This window comes from Fringilla coelebs, assembly GCF_963513975.1.
Source record: "Fringilla coelebs genome assembly, chromosome: 18".
Taxonomy (NCBI): domain Eukaryota; kingdom Metazoa; phylum Chordata; class Aves; order Passeriformes; family Fringillidae; genus Fringilla; species Fringilla coelebs.
The window spans coordinates 12,506,077-12,525,425 of record NC_140044.1 but is presented as its reverse complement, the minus strand read 5'-3'; the positions used below and the strand labels follow the sequence as shown (position 1 = coordinate 12,525,425).

General features: G+C 49.0%; 1 protein-coding gene across 3 annotated transcripts in view; it reads right to left on the bottom strand.

Annotated features, from left to right (window-relative positions):
• The window catches only part of CBFA2T2 (CBFA2/RUNX1 partner transcriptional co-repressor 2), a 59,369-nt gene that overhangs the window by 24,413 nt on the left and 15,607 nt on the right, over positions 1-19,349 (bottom strand). Inside the window, exon 1 of one of the 3 annotated variants that reach the window (XM_084217932.1) lies at positions 13,507-13,641. The exons of the other annotated variants lie outside the window; for them this stretch is intronic. The gene's annotated coding sequence lies outside the window, so the exon portion shown is untranslated. Of the gene's footprint in view, positions 1-13,506; positions 13,642-19,349 lie in introns of those variants that run through there. 3 annotated transcript variants of the gene reach the window in all.

The following is a 19,349-nucleotide window of genomic DNA, read 5'->3' as shown; positions in this document are numbered from 1 at the left end:
CAAAGCCAGAGTTTCTCACTAATTCATTTGCTTAGATACTGTTAAGTATTTGGGGAATTTTTCATTAATTCCTTGTTCCATTTAAAATTACAGAATCAAGACTATTTTTTTTTTTAAATCACCCACTCCCATAACAATATTAAGCAATATTTCCTCCTCCGCACTATTTACTCCTTGGGCTAAAGCACTCGGAATGAAAAATGAAAGCAGTTACAGATATCAAACAGGCAATTATCACAATCATGGCAAAAAATGAGTTCTTAAAAGTCTCAGCCTGCTGCACTGCTCTCCAAAGCCTCCGACTCCGAGCGGAACGACGGTGGCGGGAGCAAAGTTTCCAGATGGGAACATCTGTGTCTCATTTGCCTCAGGGAAGAAAACACCAGGAAGATTAACGGCTCCCGAGGCTGGTGGAGCCCAGACACAACACGTACAGAAGGGATACCACGGAGAAAGGCTCGGAGCAACAGCCTGCTAGCAAAGATTGGGTGGTTTTATTTAATGATTATTTTGTGGTGCTTTTACACGTGGGGATATGAGATGTCAGGGTAAAAGAGAGCTTGGGTTTTGATTATTGTAAATGTTGTGTAAAGTGAAAGCAAGGATTGAGTTAATTATGCTTGTATTAAAAAAACCCCAAAAAACAGCACTTTTACCATCTCAGCTATTTTTAGATGGAAAAATTAATTTTAAGAGTTGGCTTTAAGGGGTTACACTCCTAAAAAGTCTGAAATTGCTCCCTGCCCAGAGCATCAAGGCCATGGATTCACCTCTCTGGGGTCCAGTGAACACCAAGTTTACACCAGAGAGTAAGAAGAGATCCAACAAGTGGGTAACTCATGGTTGAATGATCAAGTCTCCCCGGGCAATGGCAGTAAAAACCTGTTTCCCTTTGGAGCATTCCTTAAATTCTGCCACAGTTTAGGGACCACATTTCCGAAGGTGGGCAGGCCAATAATCCACAGGTTATACAGAAGAACAACCGAGCACTGTAATTTGGAGAGTGCAAATCTGTTTTTCATTCTGCCTAGGCTAAACACCATGGAGTAAATAAAGCTGGAACTTTTGTACCTGTAAAATTTTGGGAGGTCCAAAAGAGGGGAAACACAGTGAAACAAGCTCTAAGTTTAGAAAGCATTTTCCACCTTAACGGAGGCTTCGAGACAGCCTTTAGGACATGATTTTATCTAGCCCTCATAAATCCTTTTAGAACTTGGACTGCTGGCTATTTAACAAGCAGCTCCACCCTTCTCCTGCTCTCCAGATGAAACACATTCACACTGGGCTCCATTTCGTTCCCTCCTTCTCCAACCCAGCAGTACCAGCAAAGCAGCAGAGCCTGGGGAACCGTGGTTAATTGGCATCCTCTAATTACTAATTAGCTCCAAGGGGCTCTCTGCAGCTCCAAACAGTCAATGGGAATGCATCCACTGATTTAAACAGGCTTGGGAAAAGCAGAGCTGCTGGAGCAGGCTCTGAGGAGTGACCCAAGGAACTGCACAGGGAACCCACAGCTCCCCAAGGAGGATCCAGCATGGGGCCACCACCACTGCAGCCCTTGCTGGGCTTCTCAGGGACAGCTCTGGAGGAGCCTCAGGGAGGGTTACAGGGTTCTCTCCTCCTAAGGGAGCATTCCCAGGGGGTTCTGGCTGCTCTGCAGCTTCTTCTGCACAAGCACCTCTCACACAGATGCTGCAATTAGAGGTGTCCGAGCAGTGTTTGTGGTTTAAAAATCCATCATGAGAGATTTAAGGCACAAATTCATGCCACCATCACCCCACAAACTCCATTTAGGACCCTGAGCCTCCTCACTGCACGACTTTACCAAAAGAGCTGAGGAGAGGGCAATGTGCACAGAGCAGAGCCCAGCAGGAGCTCTGCCCACCAGTGCAGCGAGGCCACAGCTCCCACTCTGCAGCACTGCCCTGCTCCTGCTGAGCTGCCCCAGGAAATCCAGGGGAGCACTGCAGGCATTCCCATGGCTTCCCCAGGACAACCCCTTCCCAAGGGAATCCTGCAGCTTCTGCACTTTGACTCTGGTTCATCCCAAAAGTGATGGTCACCAAGTGAGCGAGCCTCCCTTTTCACTGCCTGGTGTTTTATGTCCCAGCTCTCAGTTTCAGTAGGAAAAGTTGTGGAAAAGGAGGACATTTTCTGGCCAATTCCACAAGAAATTGAGGAGGTGCTGAGAAGGATGCTGTTTCTGGGTCAGCACAGTGAGCCCCTTTGCTGAAGGCTTCCCACCACAGTCCCACTCTGCTCACTGCAGGATGAATCCCTGCCTCTCCAAGGATAATAATTCTGGAAGTTTCCTCTGAGAGAAGCATCTCATTGAGCAGAGGGCACTGCACTGCCTGGTGCATTTTTAACCCCAGGCAGTTGAGGGATGGTGTGATACCCCTTATCACAGTGCCAGGTGAGCTCAGATCCCAATCCCACAGCTCCTGGCACTTCAGATCCTGCCCACCTCTGTGCCTCTGCTCCCAGTTAGCTGCTGGGAATAAGTTTGGCCACACACAGGACAAGTTCCTGTAGGGATCAGCATGGTCTGTACAAAAGCTCCCACAGATTGTTATGAGGGCAGCTAGGTTTACTCCAGTTTTTTGACATCAGAGACCCCAAAAATCCTTCAGCCACAGCAGCTCCTTCAGGAGAGACAGCCTTGTCTGTGCCAACATGTCCTTTCTCCAGGATCCCTGAGATCCACAGTGATCCTGCCTTGCTGGGTACAGCAAACACAGGCACTGTCCATGACTTGGACAGGTCCCCATCCCACACTGGCACACCCCAGGGATCTGCACAGCAGGGCAGAGACAGCCTGGAGCACCTTGGAATTCAAACAACACAAGGAAAAAGGGGAACTGCCTGAAAAATCATTAAATCTTTCAAAATAAAAGGATGAAATCAAACCCACCTTAAAATCACCCAGTGACTGAAGATTTGGGAGCTTTAAAAGTGATTACTAAAGACATACAGGAAGAGTTTAAAGTCAAGCTTTAAAACCATTTAAGAAGACATCCCTCTTGCTGTCTTCCATCTTCCAAATGCTGCTGCTTGATGGTTTGGTCTCCAACACTATAAATGAACCTTAAAACCAGCACTGACCTCAGAAAACAACCAGTACTGAGTAAATCTGGATTTCTTAGAGCATCATGAATATCACTGAGCACAGAGATCTGGGCTAAGGAGGACAGGAACAGCAGCTCTGGGGTTTAAGAGTAGGGGTATCCAGTGAGTAGAGAGTACTCCACATGAGTAAAACACAAACTGGGATAAAAAAGTCTCTGCATACCAGGCAGACACAAAACACCAGTGCTACCAGCTCAAGCACCACTACCAATAACTGTAAATAACAGCAATTAAAAAAAAAGCAAGGTCACTTCTGAAAGAAGTGAGATCTCGAGGCAGAAAACCACATTTAATCCATAACAACCAACGTGACCGCAGAGAGGCACAAATAATACCAAGGACACCCAAAGCTATTACAAAAGCTTATATTAAACTAGGAAAAAAATCCCAAAACTAACAACAAACCTGTTTGTTAAGCACAGACCAGGTACAAATCCTGACCATCTGGAGAAGGAAGCAGTCCAGAAACTCTTAGTCAGATGGACCAGTTTAGATGAAAACAATGGTCATTTCAGCAAAAACAAAACAGAAACCAAATCCAGTGCAAAACAAACCACTAACCAAGTTCTACCACAAACCCAAAATGAAGCAATCAAGGAAGGATACAGAAAAACATCCCCCTTGGGTCCCTGAAGTCATAGCATTTCCAAATATAAAGCAGACTCTCGCACAGAGTCTCCCTTCTCCAGATGGAGGCTGAAGAGCAGGAGCTCATCCCTGCCAGCCAGCCCAGGGCTAAAGCTCCACCAGGCTTTATCCAAAACTGGGTAAGTTGTCCAAGAAATCAAGGAGGAACTTGGGAAAGATCTGAGAAATCTCTTTCATCCTCACTATTTACAAGTGCCAGAGGGGACTCCATCCCTCTGTCAGTGTCTGCAGCGAAGGGTCACAGCAGGGACAGACTCTGCTCTGTGGGGACAAGAGGAATGGGCAGGCACTGATGCTCAGGAAGTTACACCTGAATGTGAAATGTGTGGGATTGCCCAGGGAGGGCAAATATCTCCCTCACTGGAGGTGTTCCAGAACTGTCTGGACACAGCCTTGTGCCACATGCTCAGGGATGACACACCCTGAGCTTGTGTGACCAGGAGTGTCTCTTGTCCCACAGCCAGGCTGGCTTTCCCAGGCAGCCCTGGCACTGCTGCCCACACCAACACCCCTCTGAGTGCCCTGCTGACATTGCTAAGGTAGCCAAGCCTCACTAATGGTTCCCCAGCTCCCTGGCTCTGTGGAGAGCTCACTTCATTCACTTGGGTGCTAAGTGCATTCAGTGCTGCCCAGCTAATAGTCCCTGGCACACACAGGAGCCCTGCCAAGATGACAATTCTGCCTCTTAAAAACACTCCTCACACCACTACACAAATGGCTCTTCCTCTGTGCCCCAAGCCTGACCAGCCTGCAGGAAATTTCCACATCCCCTGGAGCTGGAAGCACAGGAAGAACACACTTAAGATGTGTTTTGGAGGGGTGTAGGGGCCTTACACACCCGGAGCCCCATGAGACAGCATCTTCTGCAGAGTCCAGGCACAGAGAGATCAGGATAGACAGAAGAACCATCAAAGTTCAGTGTTTAGAATCATGGAATGGTTTGGGTTGGAAGGGACCTTGAAGCCCATTCAGTTCCAAACCCCTGAACACCTTCCACCAGACCAGGTTACTCCAAGCCCTGTCCAACTGGAACATGAACACTGCCAGGGATGGGGGACCCACAACTTCTTGGTCTGTTCAGGGAATGATCCCAGCAGAGATGGAGGCACAGCAGTGACTGTTTCTGTGTGCCTCCTTCCCCTCCCTCTCGTGGGCAGCAGAGGTGGAGAGTTTCCATGGATAACCTCTGGAGATTCAGTGATGCACAGGGACTGGAGAGGGAAGGCTGGCTCAGCTGCTGCTGCACTCACTTTCAACCCATCAGACAGCAACACAGCACAGACAAGACTTCCCAATTCATCATTCTTAGGGTTGTTCTCAAGTAGTTACCAGTACCCTGCATTAACCTGCTCCCTATCAACTGGAGCACAGGGGAAAGACAACCAAAAAGCTCAAAATTGCGAGACCAGGGCAAAAAAAAATCCAGCAAACACCCAAGTTTGTTCTCAACTGCCATTTTCCTTCCCTGGTCACAGCAAAGCCTGTGACACTGTGCCTATAAATTTCCTCTAATGATGCAGTAGTGAGGCAGAGCCCCATCTGTGCCTGGGCACAGGTGAGACTTTTCACTATCGTGTAAGTGCAGGCTGCCTTTCAATTACACTCACCAGCCCATTAGGCAAATTAGATTTGCATATGAGAGGATAACTAGAAAGTCAAGAAATAGGCCCTGAAGGAAAATACATTCTATAAGCTACATGTCCCTGGGAAGATGAGGACAGGGAGTTTGCTGTCCAACCCTTTAGGGCTACTTTAGGTTTTCATGGTGCTCAGGTTTCTCTCAGTTCTGGCATGGGTTTGAGGACAGCCTCTCCACCAGGCAGAACTGGAGCCAGACAAAGACATCTGTGTTCCCTGTGTCCCCACCTCCCTAAAAAGATGCCCATTTCTGCAGGGAAATGCATCATTTGCAGGTTCTGCCTTGCAGTATGCTGGAGAGGAGATTAAAATACTACTGGTGTGAGAGAATTTCAATTGATCCCACCTGGCTTTCAATAATATATCACTGAAGTACAGAATTATTTCCAGTACCCTAAGAAGGTCCAGAGGGACATGATACCCAGTGGTATGGCATTACACAGGTGTCCCATGTCACTGAGGACACTCATGTGGACTAAACAGTTCTGCTCAGGTGATTCGGAAGAATTCATCCGCCTGCACGCACTTGTTTTTTTTTTTCCTGGTGAGTGTATGCAAAACAGAGACAACCTAGCTCATCTCCCAGAATCCAGATGGCACTTGCAAACCTTGTCTGTGTATCAAATGTTGTTTTTTAGATCAAGTGTCCCTGGTTGACAACACAGAACTTCACGATGCTATCTTTAGAGAGGCTTCTCTGCAAAGAAACACCCTTGGAGCATACGTTGCAGGAATATGCTAATGTGGCAGGGTGTTTTCAGTGGCCACAAATGGATCTGTTCCTGGGAGCTCAGACACCCCACAACAAGCTGAGACTGGCTGGGGATGAAGGGTCACCCAGCTCCCATGGAAAAGATGCACCAACAAGTTAAAAATTGCAGAGAAAGGTTAAGTTACACCACTGGAGAGAGGCAGCGTGAGCTCACAGCAAGTGCACTCGCACACAAGTGATGATTATCAAAAAACCCTACTAAATGAGTGAGGGCAGCTCAAAAGAGACAGCAAAATCTGAAACTTTCCATTCCTTGACTTCTCCTACAAGTTTAGAGTCTTACCCTATTTCCTGTTCAGCTAACTGCAAGGATCTTACAAAAACCCAGTGATTTTTCTTCCTCAAGGTCTTCACTTCCTCCTCCACATCTCATGCAAAGATAAAAGCAGCACATGCAAAATAAGTTGTTTAAAACCAGCCCATTAATAAAGAACAAAACTCTACAAAACTTGCAGTTTAACATATTCCTGAGATGGTCATGTTAGCTTCAATGAAAAAAAAAAAAGTAGCATTTGTTAAAAGAAAACACCAGCACCCCCCAAAAAACCCACCCTGAGTCGTTTTCTAATCTCCTCAGCTCCAAGAACAAGAATCATCACCTGCATGTGAAAAAGCATGAAAAAACCCTGACTTATACACACTCCCCACTAAGCAGCAAAATGGCCTAACAAAAACCAAGAAAAAACAAAGAAAGCTGCAGAAACAGGTTATGGCACAGCTCAGCCCTGGGATCAGAAGGTGACACCAACAGCACTGAGGTGGCAGAAATAACCCCTCATGCCCGCTGCTGAAAAGAACATTTCAGAACAGTGACATCAGGTAAAGCAGCAGCTTTTGAAAAAAGAAAGTGATCCAGGAGGTAGCTCCTTCCATATTGCAGGCGCTCACAGTAAACACCATATGGCCTGTTAATTTAATTAGGGAGAAGAAACCCCCTAAGTTTGAGATTTGACTTTGAAGGGTTTAAAACAAGTCTGAGGAAAATCACTCGAGATATTCCATGAGGTTGCCTTGCCTCCTTCATCCACCTTCTGACCTGCTGTACCTGGTGGCTCTCCCCAGGCTGCACAGCACCCCTAAGAGCTGGAATTTTTTTAGAAGTCCACCACCTTCCCCACCACTGCACCTGAACAGATACCTCCCAGGAAGATCTGGGTGGTCACTGCCAGGCAGCCAAGCCAGGAGAGGTCTGGATCAGGAAGGAGGGACATGCAGTAAATAAACCAAGTACTTCAGCTGAACAATATTCTCAGATAGCAAGCAGAATTTTAATTTTAAATCCTCATAATTTACCTTGGCAGGTCCCACCTGTCAAAGACAGGATGCAGCTCGTGCTGAAGGTCAGCCTGACAAATGGTGGAGCACCAATGCTGAGACACAAAGCCTTAGGGCAAGTCCACTCCCCATCCATAAGTAAGTTTGCATCTGTAATCTTGAGATCAACCAACCAAGCTCCAGCTGTCCCTAAAGACTTTTGTATCTGAGCAAAATCCCAGTGCAGCGACTCTCTCTGCTGAATAAAATGTCATTCTCCATTATGGATATATCTTCCATGTCTCTGGGAGCAGAGAGGGGCATTTCTAGGATCATTTCCAGCTAGAGGTTTGCTTTCCTGCATCTGTACCACGATGGGACACTGCAGCACCCCTGCCAGGTCTCTGCACAAACTGCTCAGTGCATCACCAGCAGGAACAAGAGAGATCCCATGGAAGTGGCTGCTGGGACACCATCAAGAATGCAAAGCCACAAAAGGTGATGATTCCCTGAAGAATGGCCTCCCAAGCTGGAACAGGCTCTGGTAGGGTCACACCTCCAGCAGCCCCTGAGGCCCAGGCAGCAGCAGGAACATCTCCATGGTGCTCCAAGGACCACCATCCACTCAAGAGCTGCCCTGGCAGGAGCCTCCAGCACAAACCCCACCAGCACAGCCTTTGGGGGTCCCAGCTGGGTGAGGGAAACCCAGCATTTCTCAGAGAGGAGTGAGTGACCAACCTCAGGCCTGGGACAGGGCTTTGGCTCCCAGCCTGAAGGGCAGGGGCGCAGAGGGAAGCTCTGCCTGGTGCCTCCAGGATGGGCACAGAGAGCTTTGCCTGATGCCTCCAGCATGGGTGCAGAGGGCAGCTCTGCTTGGTGCCTCCAGGATGGGCACAGAGGGAAGCTCTGCCTGGTGCCCTCAGCATGGGCGCAGAGGGCAGCTCTGCCTGGTGCCCTCAGCATGGGCACAGAGGGAAGCTCTGCCTGGTGCCCCCCAGGATGGGCACAGAGGGAAGCTCTGCCTGGTGCCCCCAGCATGGGCACAGAGGGAAGCTCTGCCTGGTGCCCTCAGCATGGGCACAGAGGGAAGCTCTGCCTGGTGCCTCCAGCAGGGGCATGAGCTGCCACACACCTCTTCTCCTGCCTGGCACAAAGTGGGTCAGGGCTGCGTGGGCTGATGGCACGTCACAGGATGTGACCCACCTGTGCTCCCACAGTGCCTCTGAAGAGCAGGGGCATTTCCCAGGTAGGGCAGCAAGGGATGCTCCCTCCCTCCCTCCTCCTCTTGCCAACTGCAGCCCATCTTGTCTTGAGGAAAACCCAGGATGCTCCATGCCAGCACTACTGTAGAGGATATTTTAGGAGGTTTGGACTTTCATGGAACCTGCTGCCCTGTAGATAAATAGTACCAGGAGAAAAATCACATTGCTTCTAGAAATTTGTAACCTCAGTTGGCATGGAGTTTCTCCTTGGCTCCTCTCAACAGCTGACTACACTCAGAAATTAACATTCCACTTGTTTAATTGTGTTTTCCTTTTCTATCCAGACCCAGGCTGGGATCTGTGTGTCCCTGTAATAGGTGTGTCACAGCAGTATGCCAGAGTTCCCCATTTTCTAGTTAAAAAAAAACAAAACAAAACAAAAGCCAAAAAACAAGCCCAAACCCAGATAACAAAACATCTAAAGCCCAGCAGACTTCCTCCTGCTAGCAAGAAAACCTCCTCTCAGGACACTGCAAAGATTTAATTTACTACCAATTGCCCTCTGGTTATTTTACATTTATGGGGTGGGGGCTGAAGAAAGGAAGAAAGCAGAGAGGGTGTAATTAGCTTTGCTTGTAAAATGTTCATCCCAGTTGTAACAGCAACTGGAGCCTATCGGGGGCTTAATAGATTTCAGGGTTTTGTTGAAGCTGAAGGGTCTGTGTAGGGTAGGGGGAAAAGCTGGAAATAAAAAAAAAAGGGGAAAAATATTAAAAAAAAAATCAATAAGTGGATCCTACATCTTGCCACAGCCCCATATGGAAGTAATCAAGCACAAGGGTGGCAGCTGGGGCCAATAACAGTCACCTGCAGTTGAGGGACGTGGGGGTTTGGGATGGGTTTTTAATGCTAATTTCCTGGAGGAACAATGCGGGAGCGGGCGCGGAGCGGCTGAATGGGGAGCAGCGGAACAATGGCTGCACCTGGCGCTGCGGGCAGCGCACGGAGCGGCAGCGCCCGGCACATCTGTTCGCACAATGCCGCTCCCCCTGCAACAGGTCCGAGCTGCAGCCCTCCTCATCCTCCCTCCGCCACCGTTAGCCACACTTTTGGGGCTTTCCAGGTTTTTTTTTTTTTTTTTGGTGAAAGAGATGGTTGCACAGCATCCCGCCGGCAGGTTGCGGCATCCCGCTACCACAGACGAGGAGAGGAAGGAAAACTGATTCGTGGCTTTGAAGATGTGCAAGTGTTGGTTCTAAGTGGTCTTCTGGCCACCTGTGACTGTCCTCCTTCAATAGCCCAAGTGGTGCTGCAGCCAGCAGAGATGGGAATCCCGCGGCCGGCAGCGCGCCGAGGAAATTCAATACACATTATTCTAAAACCTTCAGCTTAGCTTATAAAATGCCACTGCCCAGCCTAATAAAAGGCATGATAGTTACACTCTAAAATGCTTTGAAACCTCTGAAATCGCTATTGTCCTGTTGGACATAAGCTGCTGACACACAAAGCCGTGCTAAGGTCAAGGTCCTGCCTCAGAAAATTGCTTGCAGACCCAGGAACTGAACCCAAGCCTCTCCGTGCTGCACTTTTACTGTGGGATCACTGCTCACCATTTCTTCCTGGCTGCTGCTCCTGCTCTAAACAAAGGTTTTTCCAGCCATTCCCTGAACGCTGCATGAATTAAGGCAGTCTCCATCATAAAAATAAAAGTTGAACAGACTCCCAGAGACCTGCAGTGACGCTGCCCCCGGGGACTGCTCTGGAGTGTCTGTCGAAACACATTTCATACCTAGCTCCTAACAAGCAATCAGATATGGAAATAGTCACTAGATAAAGGCAAGCTTACAATCCAGCCCAGAACAAGTATGGATAAGCCAGCTCTTATAATGGGAAAAAACCCAACAGGCAACAGATTATGACCATCTTCTGCTCAGATTTAAAAACTAGCCAGCATTGACTTAAATCTGCTGCATGTGCCCAAGTCCTCAAATGACTGTGTTCAGCTCTCCAGCTATACTATAAACATCACACATACACGTCAAACAAATCGTGTTTTTTGTCCAAACCTTAAAAAAACAGATCTGGAAAAAACAAGAGGCCACCTGGCTCCCCCATCCCATCCCATAACCGTGGGAGAGCGCTGCCTCCTGCTAAATGCTGCTGCTGGTTACTGCATTTATGGGTCAATTTGGGGACTGGAGGGCTGATTGACTTGAAAACTCAGCTCCTGCAGTCAAACCACACAAACCTGTCAAACCAGTAATAACCTCTACAAGCCAAACTCCACCGTGGGTGATGCAAGACAAAGCTCTGTGAAGCAGCAGTAAAATCATTTGGGACTCTCACTCAATGCGACAGGGGAGGCAGCATTAAGTGAAACCCCACTCACCTGGGGACCCTGGTCCTCTAAGACTGAGAAGAATAAACCAGAAAAAAAACCCCAAACCCAACAGCCTGACCCAGGATTCATGTGAGCAAAGCTCCCTTTGCTTTGGCGGGTTTAAACAAGCCTCTGCAACACCAGCAGATGCAAGTTGCAAAAATAGCAGCATGTTGGAAGTAAGCAGGGGCTGTGGCTCCAGTCCCTGGGCAGAGCAGAGCCTGGCTTGGCATTTTCACTATTAAATGGAGTTTCTGCTCTTTTCCTGGGGGCATTCCCTGTGTAATAGAGTTCTCAGATTAACGATTTATTCTCCTTGCCTTTAGCAATTCTGCTCCTTCCTCAAGCCCTTCAAATCCTTCCCTTGGCTTAGCTGCACTTTCCTGTTGGCAGTATTTGCTGAAACTGCCTTTGCTTTACTCCTTTTTCCTTGTTTCCCACACTGCAGTCTCTGAGTTTTGCATTATTTGTGTGTTTCTCTAACTGCTCCATGTGCTGGGCTACCTGGCTGTGAAAGGCACACAGTCATTTAGGTGAAGCCTAGGTAGTTCCAAAAATCAGACAGAACATCTTTTCCATATTAATAGTGATAATTATGTCATCCAGCAGACAATAGCAGGGGGGAAAAAAGTGTCTTCACCTGGATGTTCTGCACCATTTCTATAAAATTATTAGGTCTGGTGACAGAGTTTCAAGCCACCCACTTCCCTGAAATACAACCACCTCTCTCATCTAAGCACTAGGCTCATCAGGCACCCTAAATCCTTTTTAAAAATAAAGAAAAAGAAAGTTTCCTGAAGAGCTTGAGAAAGATTCTACTAAATTAGTTGTTTAATGGCCAAATCGTGCTGCCCTGATGCCGGCACAACTTCCGTTTGCTTAATCAGGGCTCGACCCGCAAGGAGACCGCAGCAGCAGCTGCTCCAACACCCTGCACTGCCTTCACAAACTCGGGAAGTCTCCAGGAGAGCTGCAGCAGAGGAGCACTGCTCTCTGCTCCCAGATATCAGCACACCCTGTATGGCTTTGCTGAACAGTTTTGGGGTTTCAAACTCCTTTGTGCTGGTGCACTTTGAGACATTGAAGAGCGCACACTCCTTCTGCCTCCTCTCCAGGGACACACAGGAGGTGTTTGGTGTGTCTCTAGAAGCAGAATTATAATGTACAGTATTTTTAAAAGCCTCTACCAAATGCTTACATGCTGCAAAAGAAGGAAAACCTTAGGGTGGCCCATGGAGTGGCCAAACTGACCGAGTACAGAGCTGCAGCCCAAGCATGCTGCCAGGGAGCCCAGCCAGACTCTCCCTCAGGAAACCCCATCATTTGGCATGTTTAAAGCTAACCCGGACAAAGCAACACCAAAGGGAATCATCCTGCACCAGGCAGCCCAGCAAATATTCCTCTCTCTTTTTCCAGCCTGACAGTCAGGGATGCTCAGCCACATTTCAGCTCTCCAAACTTTGAATGCCAATTTTGGTGCATCTCCTGTGGCTGGGCAGGATTTCTCCAGCACATAAAATGGACTGAGTATCATTGCACAGGAGCTGAGTGGTGTAGGGAGCAGAAAAAGCTAATAATATCTGGGGGAGCAGCTTAAACATGCAACAGAGGGATCTCTACAACAAGCTACAGCAGAGAGTCAGAGGAGTAATTTCAACTGCTGAACCTTCCCAAAAGACAAGGAGGAGGCAAAAGGGCAGGCTTAAACTAAATATGCAAGATCCAGGGATTACAATAGAAAATACAGCCTGTCTACAGCCCAACAGTGAAAATATATAGGGGAGGTGTGTTCTGATAATCACAAGATTGATCTGGGAGATTTAGATGCTGGGAGCATCAGTTGCTGCTCAAGGAGTGCAAAGACAAAAAGGGAGCAGCCTCTGACACAATGCAGAGAAGCCCTGAAAACACGGGGGAAATTAAGGAAATTTGGGAGCCAATGGAAGAAATCCACCTCTGCAGTTTACACCATCCCCCCTCCCCAGCTTTAATACCAGCATGCAGAAACCAGAGTAAAGCCTAGGCACAGCAGAAAAACACGTTCTGCTAAAACACACAAACCCCTTCCTGCATTGCCATTTCCCCAGAAAACACCAAATCCCAGCCCTCTGCTCATGGAGGTGGGGTGGGGGGGAAAGAAAAAAAAAATATAACTATTCCATAGCAACCCAGAACGAGCTGTACCGCAGCTCTCCTCAGAGAGAGTTTAGTGTTTTTTCAGCTGCAGAATCCTCGCATGCAGCCGCTTGGGCTATTGAAGTTTTCCCCAGCACTGCAGAGGACCGAGGCAAGGCTGGCAGAGCGCTGCGGCCGCCGCTCCCCGCCTCTGCCCGTACCTGCTGCCGAGCCCGAGGCTCTCCCCAGCCCGCCTGCACGAGCCAAGGCGCTCCCCAAGCCTCGCAGGGCTCAGCATCCCCCCGAGCATCCCCCGGCGCCCCGGGTACGCCGAGCGCTGCTTAAAAATAATCCCGTTCCTTGCTTACCCTAGCCAGCGAGGTTGCAAGGATCCAGCTGCTGTGCAATACACCTCGTTTCTTTCAAATAGGAAGAAAAGCGCTCTTCCTCCTCCTCCTCCTCCGCCCGTGATCTTCGAGCGCAGCCGGAGCCCAGCCTGCCTTCTCCTTTCATTAGCTGGACATGTGTCAGGTCCCGCACATCTGCGATTTCTCACTGCCTGGAGCCGCCTGTCCGATTCCAGGGAAACACAGATGGATCCCAGATGGGAAGGTCCTGCCAAACAGACCAGCTCTCCACCTTGCCAGAATACCCAGCTTAGAGGCACACACCCTCGGCTCGCTGCCTGCTCCCTGCCTGCGCCGCGCTGCTGCCAGGCTGCTCGCCAGCTGATGTCACCAGGCACACACCTACCAGCGCCTCGCCGCCCGCCTGACATTAACTTGTTAAATACACGGAATTTGTTTATGGCCGGCAGGAACAGCGAGGCAGCGGCGGGAGCAGAAGCAGCTCCGCCGCCCCCCTCCCCAAAGCCGCCTTGTGCGGCACCGGGGGCACGGCAGCCTCTGCCTCGGGTTTGGAAACCGGGATGAGCTCTTGGGTAAAGCGACGGATTAATTTTCCGAAGGTTTCCCCATGCACGTAAATCTTCGCTGCAAACTACTCCCCCCGTCCCCAGCAAGCCCAGTGCCAGAGTTTGCGGCGCTGGAAAACTGGCATGTGTTAGCAATTAGAAGCAACAACAAGATAACAAGATACTGATGTTGCAAGGGTACCAAACGCGGACTGGAAAATTCAAAGGAAGAGCAATTAAATGTGTAACATACTACCCGGCTCGAAGAGGAAGTGTTAAAGGAAAATGTAAATCCGAAATGTTTTATACCGGGAGTAAACTCCACCAGAGATCTCAGAGCGCTGAGGGAGGCCCGGAGCAGGAACCCACTGGGCACGACCACATTTGACCATTTCCCCCCTCCCATTAATGCACAGCCGTGGCTGCTGTGACACCTACAAACCCCCTGGTAATCCTGACAGGCTCTCCCCGAGGTGCGGCGTGAACAACAGATATTAACTGGAGGCCCCTGACTAATCCCATCAGCCCGGCACCATTCACCGCCAGCCCGGCGCTGGGCAAACACGGCTTTACACAACAGCATTCCTGGCCACGTCCCTGCCTGCCGGGGACTGCCCCGAGCAGGGGCAACCACCCCTCCAGAGTGCCCAAACCGCCCTGCTCCACACCAGCCCACTGCCAGCTCCCCTCAGACTGCCCCAGGAGGAGAAGCAATGCTTGCATTTTGCCTGCAGACCGTGCACAGGAACATTTTACAGCCCAGGAGGAGAAGCAATGCTTGCATTTTGCCTGCAGACCGCGCACAGGCACATTTTAAGATCTCAGAAGGGATCCACTGCTCCAGTCCTTACAGCTTAGCAGGTTCAGGTCTTGATCCTTTCCAAATCTCTGCAGTCAACAACACCTCTCTCTCCAGCTACTTTTTTAGAGAACCAGGGACCTCATTACTTCCCCAGCCAGCAAACTAAGAGCCTGACACTGCTCAAGCTGGGGGATGCTGCTTTTTCACAAGTCCAAAAATCATACATGCCAAATTCTCCACAGTTGGTGTAGGCATGACAGGATAGTTACTTGCTCACAGGCAGCAAAATGCTCCTTTTTATGAAATTCCCAGGGCTCTGGCAGGCTACTGCTAACTGCTATGCCCATAAACCTTCTGGAGGTACTGCCCCCCAGCATCTCACCTAACCCTTCACCCTGGCTTCTCTGCTGCTTTTTCCTAATTAGTTTAAGGTACCTCTGCTTCCCTTTGGGAGGGGGATAAGGCTGTAAAGGGAGAAAAGTGCTTTAAAGGAAGCATTGAAAAGCATTCTGCAAGCAGGCACAGCATGAGTCCATGAACACAGGGGGCAGGATCCCCTGCAGAGGACAGGCCTCCCGGTACAGGCAGGATGCTGTGTGATAATGGGGGGGCAATTTGGGCAGGAGATTTTTGGGCTGTTGTAGGAGAACATGAAGCTGCTGCTTCCCTAGCTGGGCCAACACATCACTGTGAGAAGAGCAGCCTGGCTGCAGGCAGAGGGGCACAGGTTTGCAGCAGCTCTCCCTCCTGCAAACCTCACCCAAGAGCAGCAATTCCACATGCTTCAGTTAAGAAAAAAAGAAGTGAATCACATTCAAGTATCAGCACACAAACACCTGGAGCATCCCATGAGATGAAGCTCAGGCAGCAAAACAGGTTGGGAACAGGCAGATCCAACAGTGCCTCCCAGCACCCCAGTCCCCACTGGAGGGGCTGCTGGCAAGGCACATCAATAAAACATTCAGGTTCAGAAAGTTCAGCTCGCTGGGGCTTCTGACACTTCTGATGGAGGTTGCGCAAAATAGCGAAGCTCTCAATATTTCATAAGCTGAGATGGAAAAACCATCTCTAAATTACACAGACAATGAAGGGAGGCACAACTCAAGCAGCTCCACCAACACCAGAACTAATAAAGTTATTTTCCTATGGACTTGCATCTCATGGTTGGCTCCCTGGCACCTCACGCTGTGAGGTCCCCAACAGGAGCCAGCCCCGGCCGGGTCGTGGCGACAGCGGTGGCTCTCATGTGGATTCTCTGATGTCTTCCAAGAAGCAAGCTCATGTTGCAGCTCTGTCCCCAGTGGAGATGGTACCAGGCAGATGGATGCAGCCCTGTGCTCCCAGTGTTAAGAATCCAGCATCAGACACTGCTGTTCCCTGTGCTGCCCTGTCCCACCATCCCCAGCAGCCCAAAAGCTGACTTTGGTCTGAGTGTGACAGAGGGGGGGATGCTCTGTGATGAACAGCAGATGCTCAAGAGATGCCACCTGGGATCTGTCAGGTCTTTGGGTCAAAGCCATAAGAGAATTACACTCAGAAGACACAGGGGGCATCCTGGGGTTGGGATAAAGGAGCTTTATGTGAAATAGGTAACCAGCATGAGGTGTTCCCTTGCCTGCTTTTTTAACCATATTTCAGGTTAAGGACCTGAACAGCTTGTAACACTTCATACAAACAAAAGCTGTCCACAAATGTGACAACTGGGTTCTAACTACCCTTTGTCAACCACAGCTAAATAAATCTCTTCAATGTTTTTACAACCTAAAGCACTTTGAAATGACAAGAACTCAGGTCACTGCAAGTATTTTAAGTATAGTTACAACGACTTTATAAACCTTTATGAAAAGGCACATAACTCTTTGTCACTGTGTTCACAGTCCAGAAACCCCACCATCCTCAGGGAAGACATCCCCCCTTCTTGCTAGGGAGGCAGGAATAAGCCAGGCCTCATAGCTCACCATTAGAGTAAGAAAGACACATGTGGGATTTTGGGTTCTCCAGGTAGAAAAACTATGGACACCAGGGTGCTCTGAGTGGAAGCCATTGCCAAACCCTCTTTGAAAGGCTCGTGGATCATGTCTTACATATGATCCTCAGCTCACCCAAACCATGACCTATCCCTAAGCTTATCCCTGAGCTCACCACTGGCAGAGGCAGGCCTGGGAGGTGTAGGATCACAAAATCCCAGAGTGGTTTGGGTTGGAAGGGACTTTACAGCTAATCCCATCCCACCCCCTGCCATGGGCAGGGATACCTTCCACTGTCCCAGCCTGCTCCAAGCCCTGTCCAGCCTGGCCTTGGGCACTGCCAGGGCCCCAGGTTGCTCCAACCCCCATTCAACCTAGGATGGGGAGTCCATCCACATGTCATCTACTCACCCCTCTCACTGTTCCCAAGAGGCTTGGCTGCTCCTAAATATGCATTAAAGCAGATTTTGTAGCCCAGACATCACCAGCACAGTGGAAGGAAGCAGAAGTGCAGGCAGCATGGGGAGAACTTCTTTCCCCAGCTCATCATGCTAATCTGCTTCTGCTTTCTTCTCCTGGGAATGTTCCATGGAAAGAACGATGCAAGCAAACTTTGAACACTGGGAGCTATTGATACCTGCTGCTCAGTGTGGTTTCTGAGGAAAGCAAGGAAATCTGAAGAATTTTTCCAGTTTGCAATGGAATTTTTATGCCCATCGCAGCCCATTGCCACAGCGAGCACAAGAGACCCAAACTGCTTCTGATTTCTCAGCTATTCCACAGATAGTTCATGATGTGCCTCAGATTTATTTTTTGCCTGCTGTGTTCTTACCTCAGAAAGAAGCTTCACTTGAATTCAAGGCAACCCTGGAAAGCCTTTGCCTTTTTAAGCTGACCACTTTCCATCGCACAGAAAAATAAATCCAAATGCACTGAGGCAGCCAAAGCCATTTATCAGGCTAAGTAGAAACCGTAAATTCATGCTAACTGGAATCTGATGGAAACCAATTGGGATCCTCCTCCTCCTCCAGGCTCAGGTCTGGCAGGAAAGTCAAACATTTTATTGCCTTCTTTATGCCTTACAAGACAGTGGAGCCAAGAAGGGACTGCTCCCTTTGAAGCAATGCTGGTGGGGTTGCAAGGGACACTCAGTGACTTGAGTTCAAGCTCAACCCCCGAAACAGAGACTAGACCTCTCCATTCCTGGCAAATTTATCACATTTAACAAACATCCTCTTTTCAATACATCCATTATTTGAATTAGCACATGGCAGATTATGTTAACAAGCTTAATTTGTCACAGAATCATGGAGAAAGGTTTGGGTTGGAAGGGATCTTAAAGCTCATCTCCTTCCACTCCCTGCCATCACCTTCCACTGTCCCAGGCTGCTCCCAGCCCCATCCAGTCTGGCCTTGGGCACTTCCAGGGATCCAGGGGCAGCCACAGCTGCTCTGGGCACCCTGTGCCAGGGCCTGCCCACCCTCACAGGGAACAATTCCATCCTAAAATCCTGTCTAACCCTGCTAAGGCACACCCAGATCTTCCAGATCCTGGTCCCAAGTCCCTCTCCAGCTCTCTTGGAGCCCTGTTAGGCACTGGAAAGGGCTCTAAGGTCTCCCTGGAACTTTCTCTCCTCCAGGCTGGACATCCCCAGCCTTTCCCCAGAGCAGAAAAGCTCCAGCCCTCAACAAAATCCAAATCAAATCACATTGCCTCCTTCAGGAGTGAACACGAGCAGTGTTTGGCTTTTGTGCCATTTTAATCCTCCCCATAGAGGGGGAAAACCACATTAAAAGTTGGCCTTAACTGAGCTGGAAGAGTTTAACACCAGAACATCCACAATCAGACACTGCCAAAAAAATCCCCAAAACAATCAGGGAGAGGCAAAGATGAACAAGGAATTAAACATAACCTGAGGAAGTTATTGAAACTACCCCTGGCCATCCATTAAGGGAGGGGACACACATCACCTAAGCACATGATGCTTTATTCCTGTGGCCACATATGTAAAGAAAAAACATGCAGGAACCAATGTCCTATGCAAAAATATCCCCTCCAAAACAACAAACCAATTTCTAACTCTAACATCCTTGCTCTGATTAGAAATCCAAGCTTCTGTAGCTGTCACGGGTATTTAAACCAAACACAGAAATATGGAAAAAATGAGTAATCCTATTTGGAGAGAGAGTAAAATCCAGCCTGCAGAGGATTAATTCTAGTCCAACAGCCCTGCAGCTTGACAGTATTTTCCAGATCAATAACAGTGCCATTTGATTACAGAGATTTGTTCAAATACATACATCCACTCCCCTCCAATTGTCATTTCAGTGATTCTCAACTTCAGTTGCCCAACACCCAGACCAGGAGCTTTCCTGGCACTGGAAGCTCTGTGGAGGCAGCTCTGCTGAAGCTCTCAGCCACTTCTCCCCTACTTTAGAAAACACAATTTCCTCTCCACATCTGACAGTTTTGCCCCACTCCTTTCAGGACCATCCTCTTTGGCACCTGTTTATGGTGCAGACAAGCTT